Source organism: Pan paniscus, chromosome 8, assembly GCF_029289425.2.
Source record: "Pan paniscus chromosome 8, NHGRI_mPanPan1-v2.0_pri, whole genome shotgun sequence".
NCBI classification, from domain to species: domain Eukaryota; kingdom Metazoa; phylum Chordata; class Mammalia; order Primates; family Hominidae; genus Pan; species Pan paniscus.
The window spans coordinates 130,636,105-130,655,016 of record NC_073257.2 but is presented as its reverse complement, the minus strand read 5'-3'; the positions used below and the strand labels follow the sequence as shown (position 1 = coordinate 130,655,016).

At 45.6% G+C, this 18,912-nt stretch overlaps 1 long non-coding RNA gene across 2 annotated transcripts in view; it reads left to right on the top strand.

The window, feature by feature from the left end:
- LOC134731152 (uncharacterized) overlaps positions 1–7,423 on the top strand; it is a 243,426-nt gene extending 236,003 nt beyond the window's left edge. For both annotated transcript variants that reach the window (XR_010113286.1, XR_010113285.1), the window contains one exon: positions 4,927–7,423. This is a non-coding gene — a long non-coding RNA (uncharacterized LOC134731152). The remainder of the gene's footprint in view (positions 1–4,926) is intronic.
- Positions 7,424–18,912: the final 11,489 nt, after the last annotated feature.

Below are 18,912 nucleotides of genomic sequence, written 5' to 3'. Positions count from 1 at the left end.
AGGGAAGGAAAGGAAGGTCATAGGTAGGGTTGACAGGTAAAATACGGGATACCCAGTTAAACTTGAATTTCAGATGAATAACGAATAATTTTTAGTATAAATATGTTCCAAATATTGCATTTGTAATTTTTTTTTTTTGAGATGGAGTCTCACTCTGTTGCCCAGGCTGGAGTGCAGTGGCATGATCTCAGCTCACTGCAAGCTCCGCCTCAAGGGTTTTCGCCATTCTCCTGCCTCAGCCTCCCGAGTAGCTGGGACTGTAGGCGCCCGCCACCACGCGTGGCTAATTTTTTTTTTTTTTTTTTTGTATTTTCAGTAGAGACGGGGTTTCACCATGTTAGCCAGGATGATCTCGATCTCCTGACCTCATGATCTGCCCGCCTTGGCCTCCCAAAGTGCTGGGATTACAGGCGTGAGCCACCGCCCCGGCTGCATTTGTAAATTTTTAAATATTCCATGGGACATACTCATACTAAAATACCAGTTGTCCCCTATACAAAACAAATTCAACTGGGCCTCCTGCATTCTTATTTGCTAAATACAGCAACTCTGGTCAAAGGGCAAACACCTAATTAAACATGATTATTACTATTATTTGGGGGGTTTTCTTTTTTTAAATGTCAGTTGTTTTTGGGAAACAGGTGGTTTTCTCTTACATGGATAAATACTTTAGTGGTAATTTCTGAGATTTTGGTTCACCCGTCCCACAAGCAATGTACACTGTACCCAGTGTGTAGTCTTTTGTCCCTCACCCCCCTCCCACCCTTCTTCCTGAGTCCCCAAAGTCCATTATGTCATTCTTTTTTTTTTTTTTGAGACGGAGTCTTGCTCTGCCGCCCAGGCTGGAGTGCAGTGGCGCGATCTCGGCTCACGGCAAGTCCGCCTCCTGGGTTCACGCGCCCGCCACCATGCCTGGCTAATTTTTTTGTATTTTTAGTAGAGATGGGGTTCACCGTGTTAGCCAGGACGGTCTTGATCTCCTGACCTCGTGATCCGCCCGCCTTGGCCTCCCAAAGTGCTGGGATTACAGGTGCGAGCCACCACACCCGGCCCCCCATTATGTCATTCTTATGTCTTTGCGCCCTCATAGCTAAGCTCCCACTTGTAAGTGAGAACATAAGATATTTGGTTTTCCATTCCTGAGTTACTTCACTTAGAATAATGGTCTCCAACTCCATCCAGGTTGCTATGAATGCTATTCACATGAGTAGTATTTCATGGTGTACATATAACACATTTTCTTTATCCACTCATTGGTCACTGGGCATTTAGGCTGGTTCCATATTTTTGCAATTGCGAATTGTGCTGCTATAAACATGTGTGTGCAAATGTCTTTTTCATATAATGACTTATTTTCCTCTGGGTAGATACCCAGTAGTGGGATTATTGGATCAAATGGTAGATCTGCTTTCAGTTCTTTAAGGAATCTCCATTCTGTTTTCCATATTGGTTGTACAAGTTTACCTTCCCACCAGCAGTGTAAAAGTGTTTTTTTGTCACCAAATCCATGCCAACATCTATTATTTTTTGATTTTTTATTTATGACCATTCTTGCAGAGTAAGGTGGTTTCTCATTGTGTTTTTAAATTTGCATTTCCCTGATACTTAGTGATGTTTAACATTTTTTCATGTTTGTTCGCCGTTTGTATATCTTCTTCTGAAGAACTGTCTATCCATGTCCTTTGCCCACTTTTTGATGAGGTTGTTTTTTCTTGCTGATTTGTTTCAGTTCCTTGTAGATTCTGGATATTAGTCCTTTGTCAGATGCATAGTTTGTGGATATTTCCTCCCATTCTGTGGGTTTTCTGTTTGCTCTTCTGGTTATTTGTTTTGCTCTGCAGAAGCTTTTTAGCTTAATTAGGCCCCATCTATTTATTTCGTTTTGTTGCATTTGCTTTCGGGTTCTTGGTCATGAACTCTTTGCCTAAGCCAACGTCTAGAAGAGTTTTACCAAAGTTATCTTCTAGAATGTTTATGATTTCATGTCTTAGATTTAGGTCTTTGATTCATCTTGAGTTGATTTTTGTATAAGGTGAGAGATGAGGATCCAGTTTCATTCTCCTTCGTGTGACTTGCCAATTATCCCAGCACCATTTGTTGAATAGGGTGTCCTTTCCCCACTTTATGTTTTTGTTTGCTTGGTTGAAGATCAGTTGGCTGTAAGTATTTGGCTTTATTTCTGGGTTCTCTATTCTGTTCCATTGGTCTACATGCCTATTTTTATGCCAGTACCATACTGTTTTGGTGACTATGGCCTTATAGTATAGCTTGAAGTCAAGTAATGTGATGCCTCCAGATTTGTTCTTTTTGCTGTGTCTTGCTTTGGCTATGTGGGCTCTTTTCTGGTTCCATATGAATTTTAGGATTTTTTCTAGTTGTTTGAAGAATTATGGTGGTATTTTGATGGGAGTTGCACTGAATTTGTAGATTGCTTTTGGCACTATGGTCATTTTCACAATATTGATTCTACCCATCCATGAGCATGGGATGTGTTTCCATTTGTTTGTGTTGTCTACGATTTCTTTCAGCAGTGTTTTGTAGCTTTCCTTGTAGAAGTCTTTCACCTCCTTGGTTGAATATATTTCTAAGTATTTTATTTTATTTTATTTTTTGCAGCTGTTGTAAAATGGATTGAGTTCTTGATTTGTTTCTCAGCTTGGTCGCTGTTGGTGTATAGCAATGCTACTGATTTGTGTACATTGATTTTGCTTCATGAATTGATTTTGAAACTTTACTGAATTCATTTATCAGATCTAAGAGCTTTTTGGATGAGTCTTTAGGGTTTTATAGGTATATGATCATATCATCGGCAAACAGCGACAGTTTGACTTCCTCTTTACCGATTTGGATGCCCTTTATTTCTTTCTCTTGTCTGATTGCTCTGGCTAGGACTTCCAGTCTATGTTGAATAGAGGTGGTGAAAGTGGGCATTCTTGTCTTGTTCCGGTTTTCAGGGGCAATGCTTTCAACTTTTCCCCATTCAGTATAATGTTGGCTGAGGGTTTGTCATAGATGGCTTTTATTACCTTGAGGCATATCCCTTCTATGCCAATTTTGCTGAGAATTTTAATCATAAAGGGATGCTAGATTTTGCCAAATGCCTTTTCTGCATCTATTGAGATAATCATATAATTTTTGTTTTTAATTCTGTTTATGTGAAGTATCACATTTATTGACTTGCATATGTTAAACTATCCCTGCATCCCTGCTATGAAACCCACTTGATTATGGGTGTGTTATCTTTTTGATATGCTGTTGGATTCAGTTAGCTAGCATTTTGTTGAAGATTTTTGCATCTATGTTCATCAGGGATGTTGGTCTGTAGTTTTCTTTTTTTGTTATGTCTTTTTCCGGTTTTAGACTTAGGATGATACTTGCTCCATAGAATGATTTAGGGAGGATTCCCTCTTTATCTTTTGGAAGAGTTTCAATAAGATTGGTACCAATTCTTCTTTGAATGCCTGTGAATCCGTCTGGTCCTGGGCTTTATTTTGTTGGCAATTTTTTTTTTTTTTTTTACTGTCTTAATCTTGTTATTGGTCTGTTTAGAGTTTCTATTTCTTACTGATTTAATCTGGGAGGGTTGTATATTTCCAGGAATTTATCCATCTCTAGATTTTCTAGTTTGTGTGCATAAAGGTGTCCACAGTAGCCTTTTGTATTCCAGTGGTATCAGTTGTAGTATCTCCCATTTCATTTTTAATTGAGCTTATTTGGATCTTCTCTTGTCTTTTCTTGGTGAATCTCGCTAATGATCTATCAATTTTGTTTATCTTTTCAAAGAACCAGCTTTTTGTTTCATTTATCTTTTGTATAGGTTTTGTTAGTTTGATTGTTTCAATTTTATTTAGTTCTGCTCTGATCTTGATTGTTTTTTTTCTTCTGCTGGGTTTGGGTTTGGTTTGTTCTTGTTTCTCTAGTTCCTTGAAGTGTGACCTCAAGGCTGGGGCACATTAGCCCTACCACCACACCCAGCTATTTTTCTGTCTTCTTGTCTGATGTTTTCTCACCCCAAGCCAGCACCACTGCCCTGCCAACTGCCAGGGTATCCTCAGATTCTAGGAGCACTGCCTATTATTATTATTTTTAATTATTATTATTTTTTGAGACTGGGTCTCACTCTGTTGCCCAGACTGGAGTGCAGTGGTGTGATCTTGGCTCACTGCAATCTCTGCCTCCTCAAGCAATCCTCCTGCCTCAGCCTACCAGGTAGTTGGGACTGCAGGTACACACCACAATCCCTAGCTAATTTTTGTATTTTTTGTAGACATGGAGTTTTGCCATGTTGTCCAGGCTGGTCTTGAACTATTAGACTCAAGCAATCCTCCCACCTTGGCCTCTCAAAGTGCTTGGATTACAGGCATGAGCCACCACACCCGGCCCCTGATTAGACTTGAAAATAGTCTGATTCCTAGGCCCAGAGAAAGTCTCTTGGGTCCACTTTTCCCTTCCCTGTTTGCAAGAACTCTGCCATGGGGCTGGCCAGGTTTACTGCTGTTGGGCTGACATGATAAACCCACCAAAAGGGTGGCTCCTTTTTTGGAGATCAGAAACTAGGCTGGTGGTTGCCCAGAGAGTGCTTTGAAGCATCATAGAGGAGAGGAAATGCATGGAATGGTTGTGGGAAGACAGGGAGAAGGAACCATAGGACCCCTTTTCTAAGTCTCAGACATTTCCTCCTCATGGAAGATGTGAGTTGGCTGTAAAGTACAAGGAGGAAGCCTTCCATGATAAAGCATGGTGTTCAGAGGAGCCCTGCATAGTCAGGAAGGAGGGAAAGACAGAGGCTGGTCCACACGGTGCCCTAACTCTCATTCTGGACCCCAATTCATACATTGACATTGCAGGGAGAATGTGTGCAGTGAGTTGAATGATGACCCGAAAAACCTGCGAATGTGACCTTATTTGGAAACAGGGTCTTTGCAGACATAATTAAAGATTTTGAGATGAAGTGGTCATCCTGATTATCCAAGTGGGCCTGAAATCCAATGACACATGTCTTGATAAAGGACACACAGAGGAAAAGACAGACACATGGCTGAAAAGGCAAAGTGAAGACAGAGCAAAGCCGTCCAAGCCAAGGAATGCTGATGGCACTAGAAGCTGGAAGAGGCAAGAAAGGAACCTCTCCTAGGGCCTTCAGAGGGAGCGTGGCCCTGCTGACACTGCCGACACCTGGATTTCGACTTCTGGCCTCCAGAACTGTAAGAGAACAAATTTCTATTGTTTTAAGTGGCTGAATTTGTAGTAATTTGTTATGACAGTTGTAGAAAACTAATGGGACATAGGACTAGAGTCCTAAAGCCCAGTCCATGGTCAGGGAGGTGGAGAGGGAGCTGAGGATATCTTCCCCAGGGGCCACAGACTTATGTGAATATAAAGCCTTTTTTGGTTTCTTTTGAGTAAATCACTCGCAATCCCATAGATTTCTGATTTTTTTTTTTGAGACAGAGTCTTGATCTGTTGCAGGCTGGAGTGTAGTGGCCTGATCTCAGCTCTCTGCACCCTCTGCCCCCTGGGTTCAAGCAATTCGGGTTCAAGTGATTCTCATGCTTCAGCCTCCTGAGTAGCTGGGACTACAGGCATACACCACCATGCCCAGCTAATTTTGTATTTTTAGTAGAGACGGGGTTTCACCATGTTGGCCAGGCTGGTCTTGAACTCCTGGCCGCAAGTGACCTGCCTGCCTCAACCTCCCAAAGTGTTGGGATTACAGGCATGAGCCACCGCACCCAGCCAGATTTCCAATTTTATATAAGACCAAGCCCTACTTACCAGATACTTTTATATAAACTATTCAGTTGCTACTAACATTGGGCATAAGGCATTGTTTTACACTTTAATATCATGTACAAAACCACTTTTTTTTTGATAAAGCAAATCAGCGGTTTCCAAGTGGGGCGCTCAGCACAAGGTGCTAGGTTGTGTGAAAAAATATTGGAACTTTGGGGCTAAAAAAATAACGAAGCAATTATACTTTCCTAATCTTTTAATGTTCAGAAGATGATACTTTCAAGGATCATTTCTATCATTTGTTACTAGAAAAGTTTCTCTGAATGTGTAGAACACCAAAAAGTATTAAACAAAAATTTAAAAAACCCACAAAGCACAAAACGGACTCAGCTTGACAGTCATAGCTTTCCTCAGAGGCTCCTTTGCCACCTATGGCACAGGTGCAGCCTTGAATGCTCTGTGATGTGGGGGCCGGTGCTGGTAACCTCACCACCTGCACATCAACACTCAGGGGAATCTGAGATAGTTTGGTCTATTCGCAAGTGGGTAGATGGATTTATAAACTACACAACCTAGGTCATTTTTTGTTTTTGTTTTTAAAGAGACAGGATCTGGCCCTGTCCCCCACACTGGAGTGCAGTGGTGCGATCTTAGCTCACTGCAGCCTTGAACTCCTGGGCTCAAGCAATCCTCCTGTCTCAGCCTCCTGAGTCGCTGTGACTATAGGTGCATGCCACCACACCCAGGTTTTTTTTTTTTTTCCCCATAGAGATGAGGTCTCTTTGTGTTGCCTAGGCTGGTCTCAAACTCCTGGCCTCAAAAGATCCACCTGCTTCAGCCTCCCAAATTGCTAGGATTTATAGATGTGAGGCACTGCACCCAGCCCATGATCTAGTTTTACCAAAATTGATCTTTACAAAATGAAAATGTGGTTTTAATAGATTATTATAGATTGAAGATTAAAGATAATACTAATAGTATAAGTCCCAGAAAACCATAAGAAATTGGCAGAGCTTATGTGGCTAGTATCAGCTCTATATCAGCACATTATGAGGTAAAATGAAATCTGCCAAGAAGTCAGCCTCTTTGCCCCCCAAACTAAAATGATCAAGAGGGTCCCTTGAAAGATGGATTTATGTCCACTGTCATTCATGAGCTCACCCTTAGTGTGCATTGTGCCTTGCAATATTATTTATTAATAAAAATGCCATCAAAATTAACACTAAAATATTACATCTTTAGCTCATCTTTTAAAAATTTATATTTAATGAAATGTATATATAATGTATACATAAATATGCATGTATTGGAGCTGCAAATGTTTTAAAAAAATAGAGATTTCTATGGACTGAACTGTGTTCCAACAAATACATATGTTGAAGCCCTAATCCCCAGTGTGACTGTATTTGGACATGGGGCTTTTAGGAGGTAATTAAGGTAATTAAGGTTAAATAAGGTCATAAGGGTGGGGTTCTAATCAATTGAATTGGTGACCTTGTAAGAGAGGGATGAGAGAGATATTGCGCTCTCTCTCCATGTGCATACATCCAGGAAGGACCATGTAAGAACATAGCAAGAAGGCAGCCAGCTGCAGGCCAGGAAGAGAGACCTCACCACAACCCAACCATGCCGGCACCCTGATCTTGGATTTCCGTAACTATGAAAAAATAAACTTCCGTTGTTTAAGCTATTCTGTGTTATTTTGTGATGGCAGCCTGAACAGACTAATACAGGGATATATGATCAAAAACATTTGGAGACCACTGAGAAATGTGTCAGTGTGGTTGGTTGCGGCAGTAACAGCTCCCACTTGTTCCTGGGTGCCCGGTTCCATGCCCTTGGGTGGTCCCCTCCCATGGATTCTGGCCTTGTGACTTGCTTTGGACAATGTAAAAATAGCTAATGTGTCACAGGCAGAGGAAAGTGCTTGTGAGTTGGCGTTTGCCTTCTTTCTTATTGTGGGACCTTCTGGCACCTACTGAACAAGCCCATTGTATCCTCCTTGTGTGTCCAGAATTGGCGGGTTCTTGGTGTCACTGACTTCAAGAATGAAGCCGCGGACCCTCGCGGTAAGTGTTACAGCTCTTAAGGTGGAGCGTCTGGAATCTCTCCCTTCTGATTTTCAGATGTGTTAGGAGTTTCTTTCTTCTGGTGGGTTTGTGGTCTCGCTGACTCAGGAGTGAAGCTGCAGACCTTCGCGGTGAGTGTTACAGCTCTTAAGGCAGCGCATCTGGAGTTGTTCGCTCCTCCCTGTGGGCTCGTGGTCTCGCTGGGCTCAGGAATGAAGCTGCAGATCTTCGCGGTGAGTGTTACAGCTCAGAAAAGCAGCGTGGACCCAAAGAGTGACCAGTAGCAAGATTTATTGCAAACAGCAAAAGAACAAACCTTCCACAGTGCACAAGAGGACCCAAGCGACTTGCCAATGCTGGCTCGGGCAGCCTGCTTTTATTCTCTTATCTGGCCCCACCCGCATCCTGCTGATTGGTAGAGCCCAGTGGCCTGTTTTGTCAGGGTGCTGATTGGTGCGTTTACAATCCCTGAGCTAGATACAAAGGTTCTCCACGTCCCCATCAGATTAGTTAGATACAGTTTCCACACACAAGTTCTCCAGGGCCCCACCAGAGCAGCTAGATACAAAGTGTCGATTGGTGCATTCACAAACCTTGAGCTAAACACAGGGTGCTGATTGGTGTATTTACAATCCCTGACCTAGACATAAAGGTTCTCCAAGGCCCCACCAGAGCAGCTAGATACGGAGTGTCGATTGGTGCCCTCACAAACCTTGAGCTAAACACAGGGTGCTGATTGGTGTATTTACAATCCCTGAGCTAGATATAAAGACTCTCCATGTCCCCACCAGACTCATGAGCCCAGCTGGCTTCACCTAGTGGATCCCGCACCGGGGCTGCAGGTGGAGCTGCCTGCCAGTCCTGTGCCCTGTGCTCGCATTCCTCAGCCCTTGGGTGGTCGATGGGACTGGACGCCGTGGAGTAGGGGGTGGTGCTCGTCGGGGAGGCTCAGGCCACACAGGAGCCCATGGAGTGGGTGGGAGGCTCAGGCATGGCGGGTTGCAGGCCCCGAGCCCTGCCCCACAGGAAGGCAGCTAAGGCCCGGCGAGAAATCGAGCGCAGCGCCCGTGGGCCGGCACTGCTGGGGGACCCAGTACACCCTCCGCAGCCACTGGCCCGGGTGCTAAGTCTCCCATTGCCCGGGGCCAGCAGGGCTGGCTGGCTGCTCCGAGTGCAGGGCCCACCAAGCCCACGCTCACCCGGAACTCCAGCTGGCCCGCAAGCGCTGCAGGCAGCCCCGGTTCCCGCTCGTGCCTCTCCCTCCACACCTCCCTGCAAGCTGAGGGAGTGGGCTCCAGCCTTGGCCAGCCCAGAAAGGGGCTCCCACAGTGCAGTGGGGGCGCTGAAGGGCTCCTCAAGTGCCACCAAAGTGGGAGCCCAGGCAAGGGAGGTGCCGAGAGCAAGCGAGGGCTCTGAGGACTGCCAGCGTGCTGTCACCTCTCACTTGTAGGTTAAGAAACCATGGGGAAGGTGGCTGCCAACATCCCAGCTGAGGCCCAGGACCCATGTATCATCCTGGACCACCCACCTCTGGCTAACCTGGTCCAGAACACAAGAATTGCTCGGATCACCCATAGAGTCATGAGAAAGCAGAAACATCTGTTGCTTGAAGCCACTGAGTTTCTGGGTGGTTATGGAGAAAAAGCCAAGTCATACAGTGGGGCAGGTACATCACAAACTCTTTTGCCCGGTTTAAATGCCTTGTAGCCTAACAAATGGATGTTCATCAGATGTGTGACATTTCCAGAGCCTAGAATAGGGCCTAGCACATATTAGATGCTCAAAGACATTTATTGAGTGAGTGAATGAAGAAGATAAATCATAGCAAACACACACTGAACAGTTCCTAAATATGTTTACATGGATTCTTGCACTTAATCCTTTGCCCAAAACATGAGGTAGGTATTATGATTTTCATGCCCATTTTAAGATGGGGCAACCAAAGCTTAGGGAAGTTAAGTCCCTTGACCGAGATTAGACCACTGGAAACAGCTGGATAGGGACTGGGTCTCTCCCATCCTGCCTGTCTGCCTGCATAGTAGCCACTTAGGTGCTGTGCAATACCACCAATTCTAGACTGCCTGTCCCTCTATATGGAATGAAATTCTGAGAATAAAAGCCAGAAACAGAATTTTCAGAGTCCCTCTGTTGCTTAAGTTGTCCTTAGTTCATCAGGCCCCTCCAGGCATACAGTGGTGGCTGGGGTCTGATCATTTAGCTCTGAGAAGCAGGTTTCTCATCATGGTGGCAGCTGTGTGCCTAGTGGGCCCTGCTTGATTGGGAAGAGGTCACCAATGGAGGTCATTAGGAGTAAAAGACGCAGACCAGGAGCTGGCTGCTTCCAGAGCCAGTACCTAGGAGGAGAGCCAGGCTGTGCTCCAGCTTGGGCTCTATGAGAACTAATTGATGCCAGTTGCATTCCCTGGGACCCAGGTGGTGCCCATTATGCAAAGGAACAAAGCCAGCTCAGTAGAGAGTCTGTGCTAGGCGGGGCTTCTGCAGCCAATAGCTTTCCCTGGTGGCATTCTGTGTACGGCCTTCTGTCTGTCCGTCCTGACCTGCATCCATCTTCAGATGGACAGAAGCAGCACAGATTGGATTGGCTGCGTAGGGTCTACGCACAGGGTGCATGCTGGGCCACTTGGGCTTTGTTTACGGCAGGCCCCAGTCTGAAGGGAGCAGGTCTGGCAGCTTCTAGAAGAGGACTGTCATGTAACTGGCTAGTGTGCTCAGAGCTTTACATAAGGTTATTCTTTCAGTCCTTGAAGGGAATGAGCTCCCAGTTCCAAGTGTTCCCATGCTGTTATTCTCCATTACAGTATACTATTTGTTGTGAGGATTTCGTGTATTTATTTGCTTTCTTTCTCATCTCTTCCCCATTGGGCTTCAAGCTCCATGAAGGTCACAGTCTTACCTGTCTTTTTCTCCATATCTTCAGCATAATATCATGCAAATAGCAGATGTATAATAAAAATTTGTTTGGTGTTTTTTGAGATGGAGTCTCATTTTGTCACCCAGGCTTGAGTGCAGTGGTACAATCTCGGCTCACTGCAAACTCCACCTCCCAGTTTCAAGTGATTCTCCCACCTCAGCTCCCAGAGTAGCTGGGATTACAGGCGCGTGCCACCAAGCCCCGCTAATTTTTGTATTTTTAGTAGAGATAGGGTTTCACCGTGTTGGCCAGGCTGGACTCGAACTCCTGACCTCAAGTGATCTGCCTGCCTCGGTCTCCCAAAGTGCTGGGATTATAGGCTTGAGCCACCATGCCTGGACTTGTTTGATAAATTCTTGAAGAAAGATATTTTAATTTTTATTTAATAAAGCAAAACTAAAGTTTAGGAATGTTGGGTAACTTACTCATGGTTACACAGCAGTAAATCTTAGAAACTAAATTCTAACTTGGGTTCAACTGACTTTGAAACCTGTGAGGTTTTTCTAAAGCATGAGGTAGGTACCACCTGTGGTAGGAGAGATAATTTAAGTCATGCACAAGCACATTTAAAAAATATTAAATTATAATGCAAAAGTCATTTCCTTTCCATTTATCTTTCAGTTCTGATTATTTCAAGAAAATAATTTTTCCAAAAAGGAGCAGGCCTCAAGTTCAAGAGCAAGGCTAGCAGATGAGGTTTGGCTGTGAGAGGCAGAAAGCTTGAAAAGAGTGGTATTACAAGATAAAGTATGTTTCTTTCTCGTGTAAATGAACCAGAGGCAGGCAGCCTAGGGTTGGAAAAGCAGTTCTATGATTGTCAGAAACTCCTTCTACTACACTGCTCTGGCACCCATATTAGAGTCTACTTTATAGCCCAAGATAGTTGCTGCAGCTCCTGCCATCATGTCTACCTTGTAGCCATAAGGAAGAAGGCGAAATTCCTGCCTTCTTCTTTCAGAACCACTTCCTGGAAGTCATATGCAACAATTCAGTTTATAATCCTTTAGCCACTAGGAGAATTGAAAAAAGAAGGAATGGAGGGAGGAGGAAGGAATGGAGGGAGGAGGAAACAATAATTATGTTTCTATCGCTGTATTAGGAGCCTGGCTTTCACAAGGCCCATGGGCTCATTGTACTTGGCGGAGTCTCTAAGCTGGAAGCTTTGATCAGAAGATAAAGAAGTGCTTGGTTGTTGGACCGCCTGTACACTGGGACTTGCCCTGTGGTTCTGGGTCCACAAGACTGATGAAGAGAGGAAGTCACTGTACTGGGCCTTGTGGGAGAGGGGCAATTTCCTTTTCTCCCCAGGGTGTATATGTGGGAGGAGGGGCTGTTCCCCTCATTATGCCTCTAAGCCCAATGAAGGGGGAAGATTGCAAAAGAATCCCTATAGGGCTCAGGTCTACCCTGCGGAAGCAGAGCCTGGTACTCCATCCCGGTCAGATAATGCCCAGGCCCTGGACGTGCTGATCTCTGGATGCACCGATCTCTGGATGGGCCTCATTGAGCAGGGGAGAAGAGGGCAGAGAGCAGGCTGGGACAGGCACCTGTCCACCCATGTGTGGCCCTGAACATCCATATGTGTGAGTTTCCCAGGCGTCCAAGGTACGTGGTGGAAGGTGGCTGCCTCCAGGCAAAAGGACCCCCCAGCAGCAAGAGGTTGTGGGTGTAACTGCCAGTGAAGACAGCTCAGGTGTGTGGTGGAGTGGAGTCAGGTTGCTCATGTTAGGGAATCAGGCAATGGAGGGCCTGCCTTGGATCTAGGTGAACTCATGTCTGCATCCCGCAAGGCACCAGACTCTGGAAGCTGCCCCCAGTAAGGGTTAACCCTGCAAGCAGCACCCACCAACCCTGAGAAGACTGCAATGTGACAGCTACACTAGGAGACTGCTGTCCTTTATCCTGAATTTCCAGCTCCCAGCTCCTACTGCTAAGAAGCTGGAGAAGAGAAGGGGAGGGTTGTCCCAGAGACAGACCAAACTTCCCTCCACCCCTAGGTCAGAGAGGAGGAAGACGGGAAGGCAGATTGCTTGACCTTGTGCAAAACCCTGTAGCTGCAAGCCCAACTGTGGTGGGGAGGGGGTCATCTTGGAGTCAGATAAGAGATTAGAGTTCTAAACCAGACGGGGCTGAGCTTTAATAAGGAAAGGGATCTGAAAGCTCTGAAATCTGCCCAAGATCTTGTGAAGTGATGGGAAAGCAAGGGTTAACAGAGACTGTTTCATTCTTTTATTTGCCAAATGTACTTGCCACATACTATGTGTTAGACACTGCCAGGGGCACAAGTCTCTGCCCTCATCGAACAGTGGGAGAGACAGATGATGAAAAATAAACACACACTCTAGGATCAGGGAGTGAAAAGTGCAATGAGGGACTAGGAAGGGCTTGGAGGGAGACAGCCACCTTCCCAGGAAGCGATACCGAACAAGGACTTGAGTGAGGGGGAATTCCTGTGACTGCTTGCGGAAAGACCCAACTGAGGTGGATGTCGGCACTTTCTCCCTATTTCCCACTGGAGGTGGCCCACCCAGCCTGGAAGAGTCTCCCTGAGTGTGTCAAAGCTGGCTGGTAATAAGAATCTCAGATTCCCAAACCCAACCCTGGGATTCTGACCCAGTTGCAGGTGTCAAAGCTGGCTGATAATTAGAATCTCAGATTCCCAAACGCAACTCTGGGATTCTGACCCAGTTGCATAGGGGGAAGAGGCAGGAATCTTTCCCCAAACTCCTCATCTGAGTCTGATCATCTGAAAGTCTAAGAACCACTGACTGACTCAATCATCACATCTGCTACTCACTAAGCCCCTGCTAGACTGAGGAGAGAGTTGGAACCATTGGTACTGGGAGCTCTTACTGTGTATCAGGTACTCTATTAAGCACTTTACCTGCATTATCTTTAAAAAAAAAAAATCCTTGTGAGAACAGTGAGTACCATTAGTCTACCCATTTTATTTTTATTTTTTAAAAACACAATTAGTACATTGATTATTCTATGCATTTTATAGATGAGGAAACCAAGGCTCAGAGATATTAAATAACTTGTTTGAGATCACAAGGTGACATATGGTAGAACCAGGTTCTGACCTGGGCATCAAACTGTGGCCCTGCCCTGTGCCCTGAGATGAGAGACATGCACTAAGGAAGGAACCAGCCATACAAGGCAATAAATTCCAGGTGACAAATAGGAGTGGAGCATGCACAACTTAAGATTTCAGAGGACAGAAAGAAGCCAGTGAGGTCTGGATGTTCAGATGTAAGGGCTGGGCCATCTGCGGTGGGGAGTAGAGTGCAGGAAAGGAGAAGCAGGCAGAAGATAATGGTCTAGATCCGGAGTGTGGAACAGTTGCAGGAGAGAAGCAGAGACCAGAGACCACGTGGGCCCTGGATGGGGAGGTGGAGATAGTGAAACCGACCCAATGTCCCATAGATCATTTAAAAAAAAAATATATATATATATATGCACACATAGAAATGGACCCTTCTGGTCTTAAAGCTTGTAACTTACATTTGTTTTATCTGAGTTCCTTCCTCAGGAAATGACCTTCAGGCCTCTCAAAAAAAGTATCAGGCCAGGCGCGGTGGCTCACGCCTATAATCCCGGCACTTTGCGAGGCCGAGGCAGGTGGATCACTTGAGGTCAGGAATTCAAGACCAGCCTGGCCAACATGGTGAAACCCCGTCTCTACTAAAAATACAAAAAAATTAGCCAGGTGTGGTGGCGGGCGCCTGTAATCCAAACTACTCAGGAGACTGAGGCAGAAGAATAGCTTAAACCCAGAAGGCGGAGGTTGCAGTGAGCCGAGATTGTGCCACTGCACTCCAGCCTGGGCAACAGAGTGAGACTCTGTCTCAAAAAAAAAAAGTATCAAAGAACTGAAACTCACCAGATCACCCCATCCAGACAAAAAGACTCCAGGCCCTTCGTTCATCATGATTGCTTCCTTCCCCACCTAGTTCCTGTTTTCTTACACATTGTTACATTTATTCCTTGCTGTATAAACCCCTAGTTTTGGTTGGTCTGGGAGACGGATTTGAGCCTGAGCTCCTCCTATCTCCTTGGCTGCAGCACCCGATTAAAGCCTTCTTCTGTCATCTCAATGAGTGGCTTTCTGTGTGGCAAGCAGCAGGACCTAGACTGAGCCCCTGATGTTTCCATAACAGTAGTACTTGCTTTGGCTCTCTATGGTAAGAGATAAGGATCCTTGTCCTAGGGTGGAGAGATAAATGGAGTCCGGGGACCAGAATTTTCCTGGAAGCTAATACGAAACACCTAACAAACCAGAGGTTTCATGTTCAACATAGCTAAAGATAGGAACTCAATGCAAAAACCAAAATGGTGAAAGTTCGCTCCTCTATCTTTGTGGCATCCCCATTGACTGGCACTCAGGGACATGCATCTTCTCTGCCCTCCACTTCCCTTTGCTATGCCTCTGATCGTTTGCAGGAGGCTTGGAGGTATTTTGTTTTTCTACCTCCAGCATTCATGAGATCTCGGTAGTCTTATAATAAACCCTGCCTTCTGCTTCAGTTAGTTTGAATAGTTTCTGATCCTTGCAACCAACATATCCCTGCCTAGAATAGAAATAATGGGGGGAAAAAAATAGAAATGACAAATATCGTTTCTGATACAGGCAAGTTGAGATGCAGGAATGGACCACATATGTGGAACTCCACCAGGAAGCTGGGAATTGAGTGATGGCACTTGAGTGATGCATTAGTTAAGATAACACGAGGTGCAGTGGCAGAGAAAGCCTGAAAACCTCAGTGGCTTAACACATGTTTATTTCTTGTTTGTACCACAAATGTGGCTATTTGTGTTCAGGCAGCCTTCATCCAGGAAGTACATCCTTCCTTCTTGTGGCTCCTCCCTCCTGTATAACCCTGGAGTCCTCTGCAGTCAACTATGCCTAGGCCAGGCCTGTGGGAAGCATCATGCCCCAATGTGACAAAGATCCCCTCCGCTCACTTGCAATCGGCAGTAACAGGTTTTCAGTCACGTGATCCCACCAAAATCCAAGGAAGCTGATGCTGTGGAAAATAGTATGGCTATTCCTCAAAAAGTTCAACAGAATTACCATCTTGACCCAACAATTCTATTTCTAGGTTTCCATTCTCAAAGAATCGAAGACACGTGTTCAAACAAGTACTTGTACACAAATGTGTGTAACATTATTCACAACAGCTCAAAGGTGAAAAGAGCTCAAGTATCAGTCAGTGGATGACTGGATAGACAAATTGTGGTCTAGTCATGCAATGGAATATTATTTAGCCATAAAAAGGAATGAAGTGCTGATCTATGCTACAACGTGGATAAACCTGGAAAGTATGTTAAATGAAAGAAATCAGGCACAAAAGGCCACATATTGAATGATTCCTTTTATAAGAAATATCCAGAATAGGTCAATCCATACAGACAAAGCAGTTTGGTGGTTGTTAGGGGCTGGGGGGAGGGAGGAATAGGAAGTGATTACTTAATAGGTACAGGCTTTTCAAATCTTGGAGTGATGAAAGTGTTTTGGAAGTTGATATACGGAGTGGCTGCACAACGCTGTGAATATACTAAATGCCACTGGATGGCCCACTTTCAAATGGCTAATTTCATGTTATGTGAATTTCATCTCAATTTTTTTTATTTTTTTATTTTTTGAGACGGAGTCTCACTGTGTTGCCAGGCTGGAGTGCAGTGGCGTGATCTCGGCTCACTGCAACCTCTGCCTCCCAGGTTCAAGTGATTCTCCTGCCTCAGCCTCCTGAGTAGCTGGGACTACAAGCGTGTGCCACCACGCCCAGCTAATTTTTGCATTTTTAGAGATGGGGTTTCACCATGTTGGCCAGGATGGTCTTGATCTCTTGACCTCATGATTCCCCCGCCTCGGCCTCCCAAAGTGCTGGGATTACAGACGTGAGCCATCCACACCCAGCCTTTTTTTTGTTTGTTTCTTTTTGAGATGGAGTTTCGCTCTTGTCGTCCAGGCTGGAGTGCAATGGCACGATCTCGGCTCACTGCAACCTCCATCTCCCAGGTTCAGGCGATTCTCCTGCCTCAGCCTCCCAAGTGGCTGGGATTACAGGTGCCCGCCACCACGCCTGGCTAATTTTTTGTGTTTTTTTTTTCTTTTGAGGCAGAGTTTCACTCTTGTTGCCCAGGCTGGAGTGCAATGGTGGAATCTTGGCTTGCCACAACCTCCGCCTCCCAGGTTCAGGCGATTCTCCTGCCTCAGCCTCCTGAGTAGCTGGGAATACAGGCATGTGCCACCATGCTTGGCTAATTTTGCATTTTTAGTAGAGACGGGGTTTCTCCATGTTGGTCAGGCTGGTCTCGCACTCCCGACCTCAGGTGATTTGCCCTCCTCAACCTCCCAAAGTGCTAGGATTACAGGCGTGAGCCACCACGCCTGGCAATTTTTTATATTTTTAGTAGAGACGGGGTTCTGCCATGTTGGCTGGGCTGATCTCGAACTCCTGACCTCAGGTGATCCACCTGCCTTGGCATCCCAAAGTGCTGGGATTACAGCCATGAGACACTGCACCCGGCCAATCTGAATTTTTAAAAAGGTAGCAAGGGGGCTGGACAATGTTATCCCTGGCTGGACAGCTGGTGCTTCCTAATGATAACCCCACAATCCAGAAGGGGGTCATGTATCTTTGGTGACCAGCTAAATACCTGTGTGCACATATCTGCCTCGCACTGTCCCCAGAATACAAACCTTCTCCCCAAAGGAAATATCTCAAAGACCTCTTAGGTCATATCCAGCTCAAAGCTGAGGATATGCAGTCCTCTGTCGAGTTTGGATGCGACTTCTCTTGCTTTGGTGACACGTAAACTAAAAGCACAAGTTATCCAAATGACTCCCCACCGCCCCCACCTCCACACCCAGCATACAGAGGCAGAGTAGAAACAGCATGATGGCCCGGCACGGTGGCTCATGCCTGTAATCCCTAAACTTTGGGAGGCCGAGGCAGGCGGGTCACCTGAGGTCAGGAGTTTGAGACCAGCCTGGCCAACATGATGAAACCCTGTCTCTACTAAAAATTCCAAAAATTAGTTGGGTGTGGTGGTGGGCACCTGTAATCCCAGCTACTGGGATTACAGAAGGCTGAGGCAGAAGAATTGCTTGAACCTGGGAGGCAGAAGTTGCAGTGAGCCGAGACCATGCCACTGCACTCCAGCCTGGGCAACATGAGCAAAACTCCGTCTCCAAAAAAAAAAAAAAAAAAAAAAAGAAGAGAGAAAGGAAGGAAGGAAGGAACAACATGACTACTGGCTGGGCGCAGTGGCTCATGCCTGTAATCCCAACACTTTGGGAGGCTGAGGCGGATGCGTCACTTGAAGTTAGGAGTTCAAGACCAGCCTGGCCAACATGAAGAGACCCTGTCTCTACTAAAAATACAAAAATTAGCTGGGTGTGGTGGTGCACGCCTGTAGTCCCAGCTACTCGGGAGGCTGAGGCACGAGAATCACTTGAATGGGAGATGGAGTTTGCAGTGAGCCAAGATCATGCCACTGCACTCCAACTCCAGCCTGGGGGACAGAGTGAGACTCCATCTCAAAAAAAAAAAAAAAAAGGAAGAGCATGACTACAATAATACACACTTGAATTCAGAAAGGGAAGAATGGCAGACTGACAGCAGCCCCTGGCTATGGCAATTGTGAGATCCTGCAAGGGCAGACACTGGGGAGGTGAGACCACTGATGGAGTCCCTCCATTAAACCCCATTCTGACTCCTAGGAGGAGCACCCTGATCCATTGTTCTTGGTGGCCCTGACCCCACCCTTTGGGAGATTCCTCCTTGATCATTATTTCTTGGGCCACATCTAAAGTGAGTGCTGGGGAGTTTGCCCCACTTAGAAAGAGCCAACTTCAAGCCTGTGCAATCCATGGGGCCCAAGGATTGTTTAATTCTTGAACAGTCAAAACCTTTCCTAGTTTCGGCTTGTCTTTTCTTTGGCAATGAAATGCCCTCAAAAATGTAGTGGGCTTCTTACCACACACAAAAAGTACATACTGTATTATTTTAGTTATGTTCAAGAATGAGCAAAATTAATCAATGGTGACATTTTGTGCAATGCCAAGCACTTTCCCAGAAAGAATCCCTTTGATTGGAATCATAGATAAGAAGAGAGAGGCTGGGCATGGTGGCTTACGCCTGTAATCTCAGCACTTTGGGAGGCCAAGGT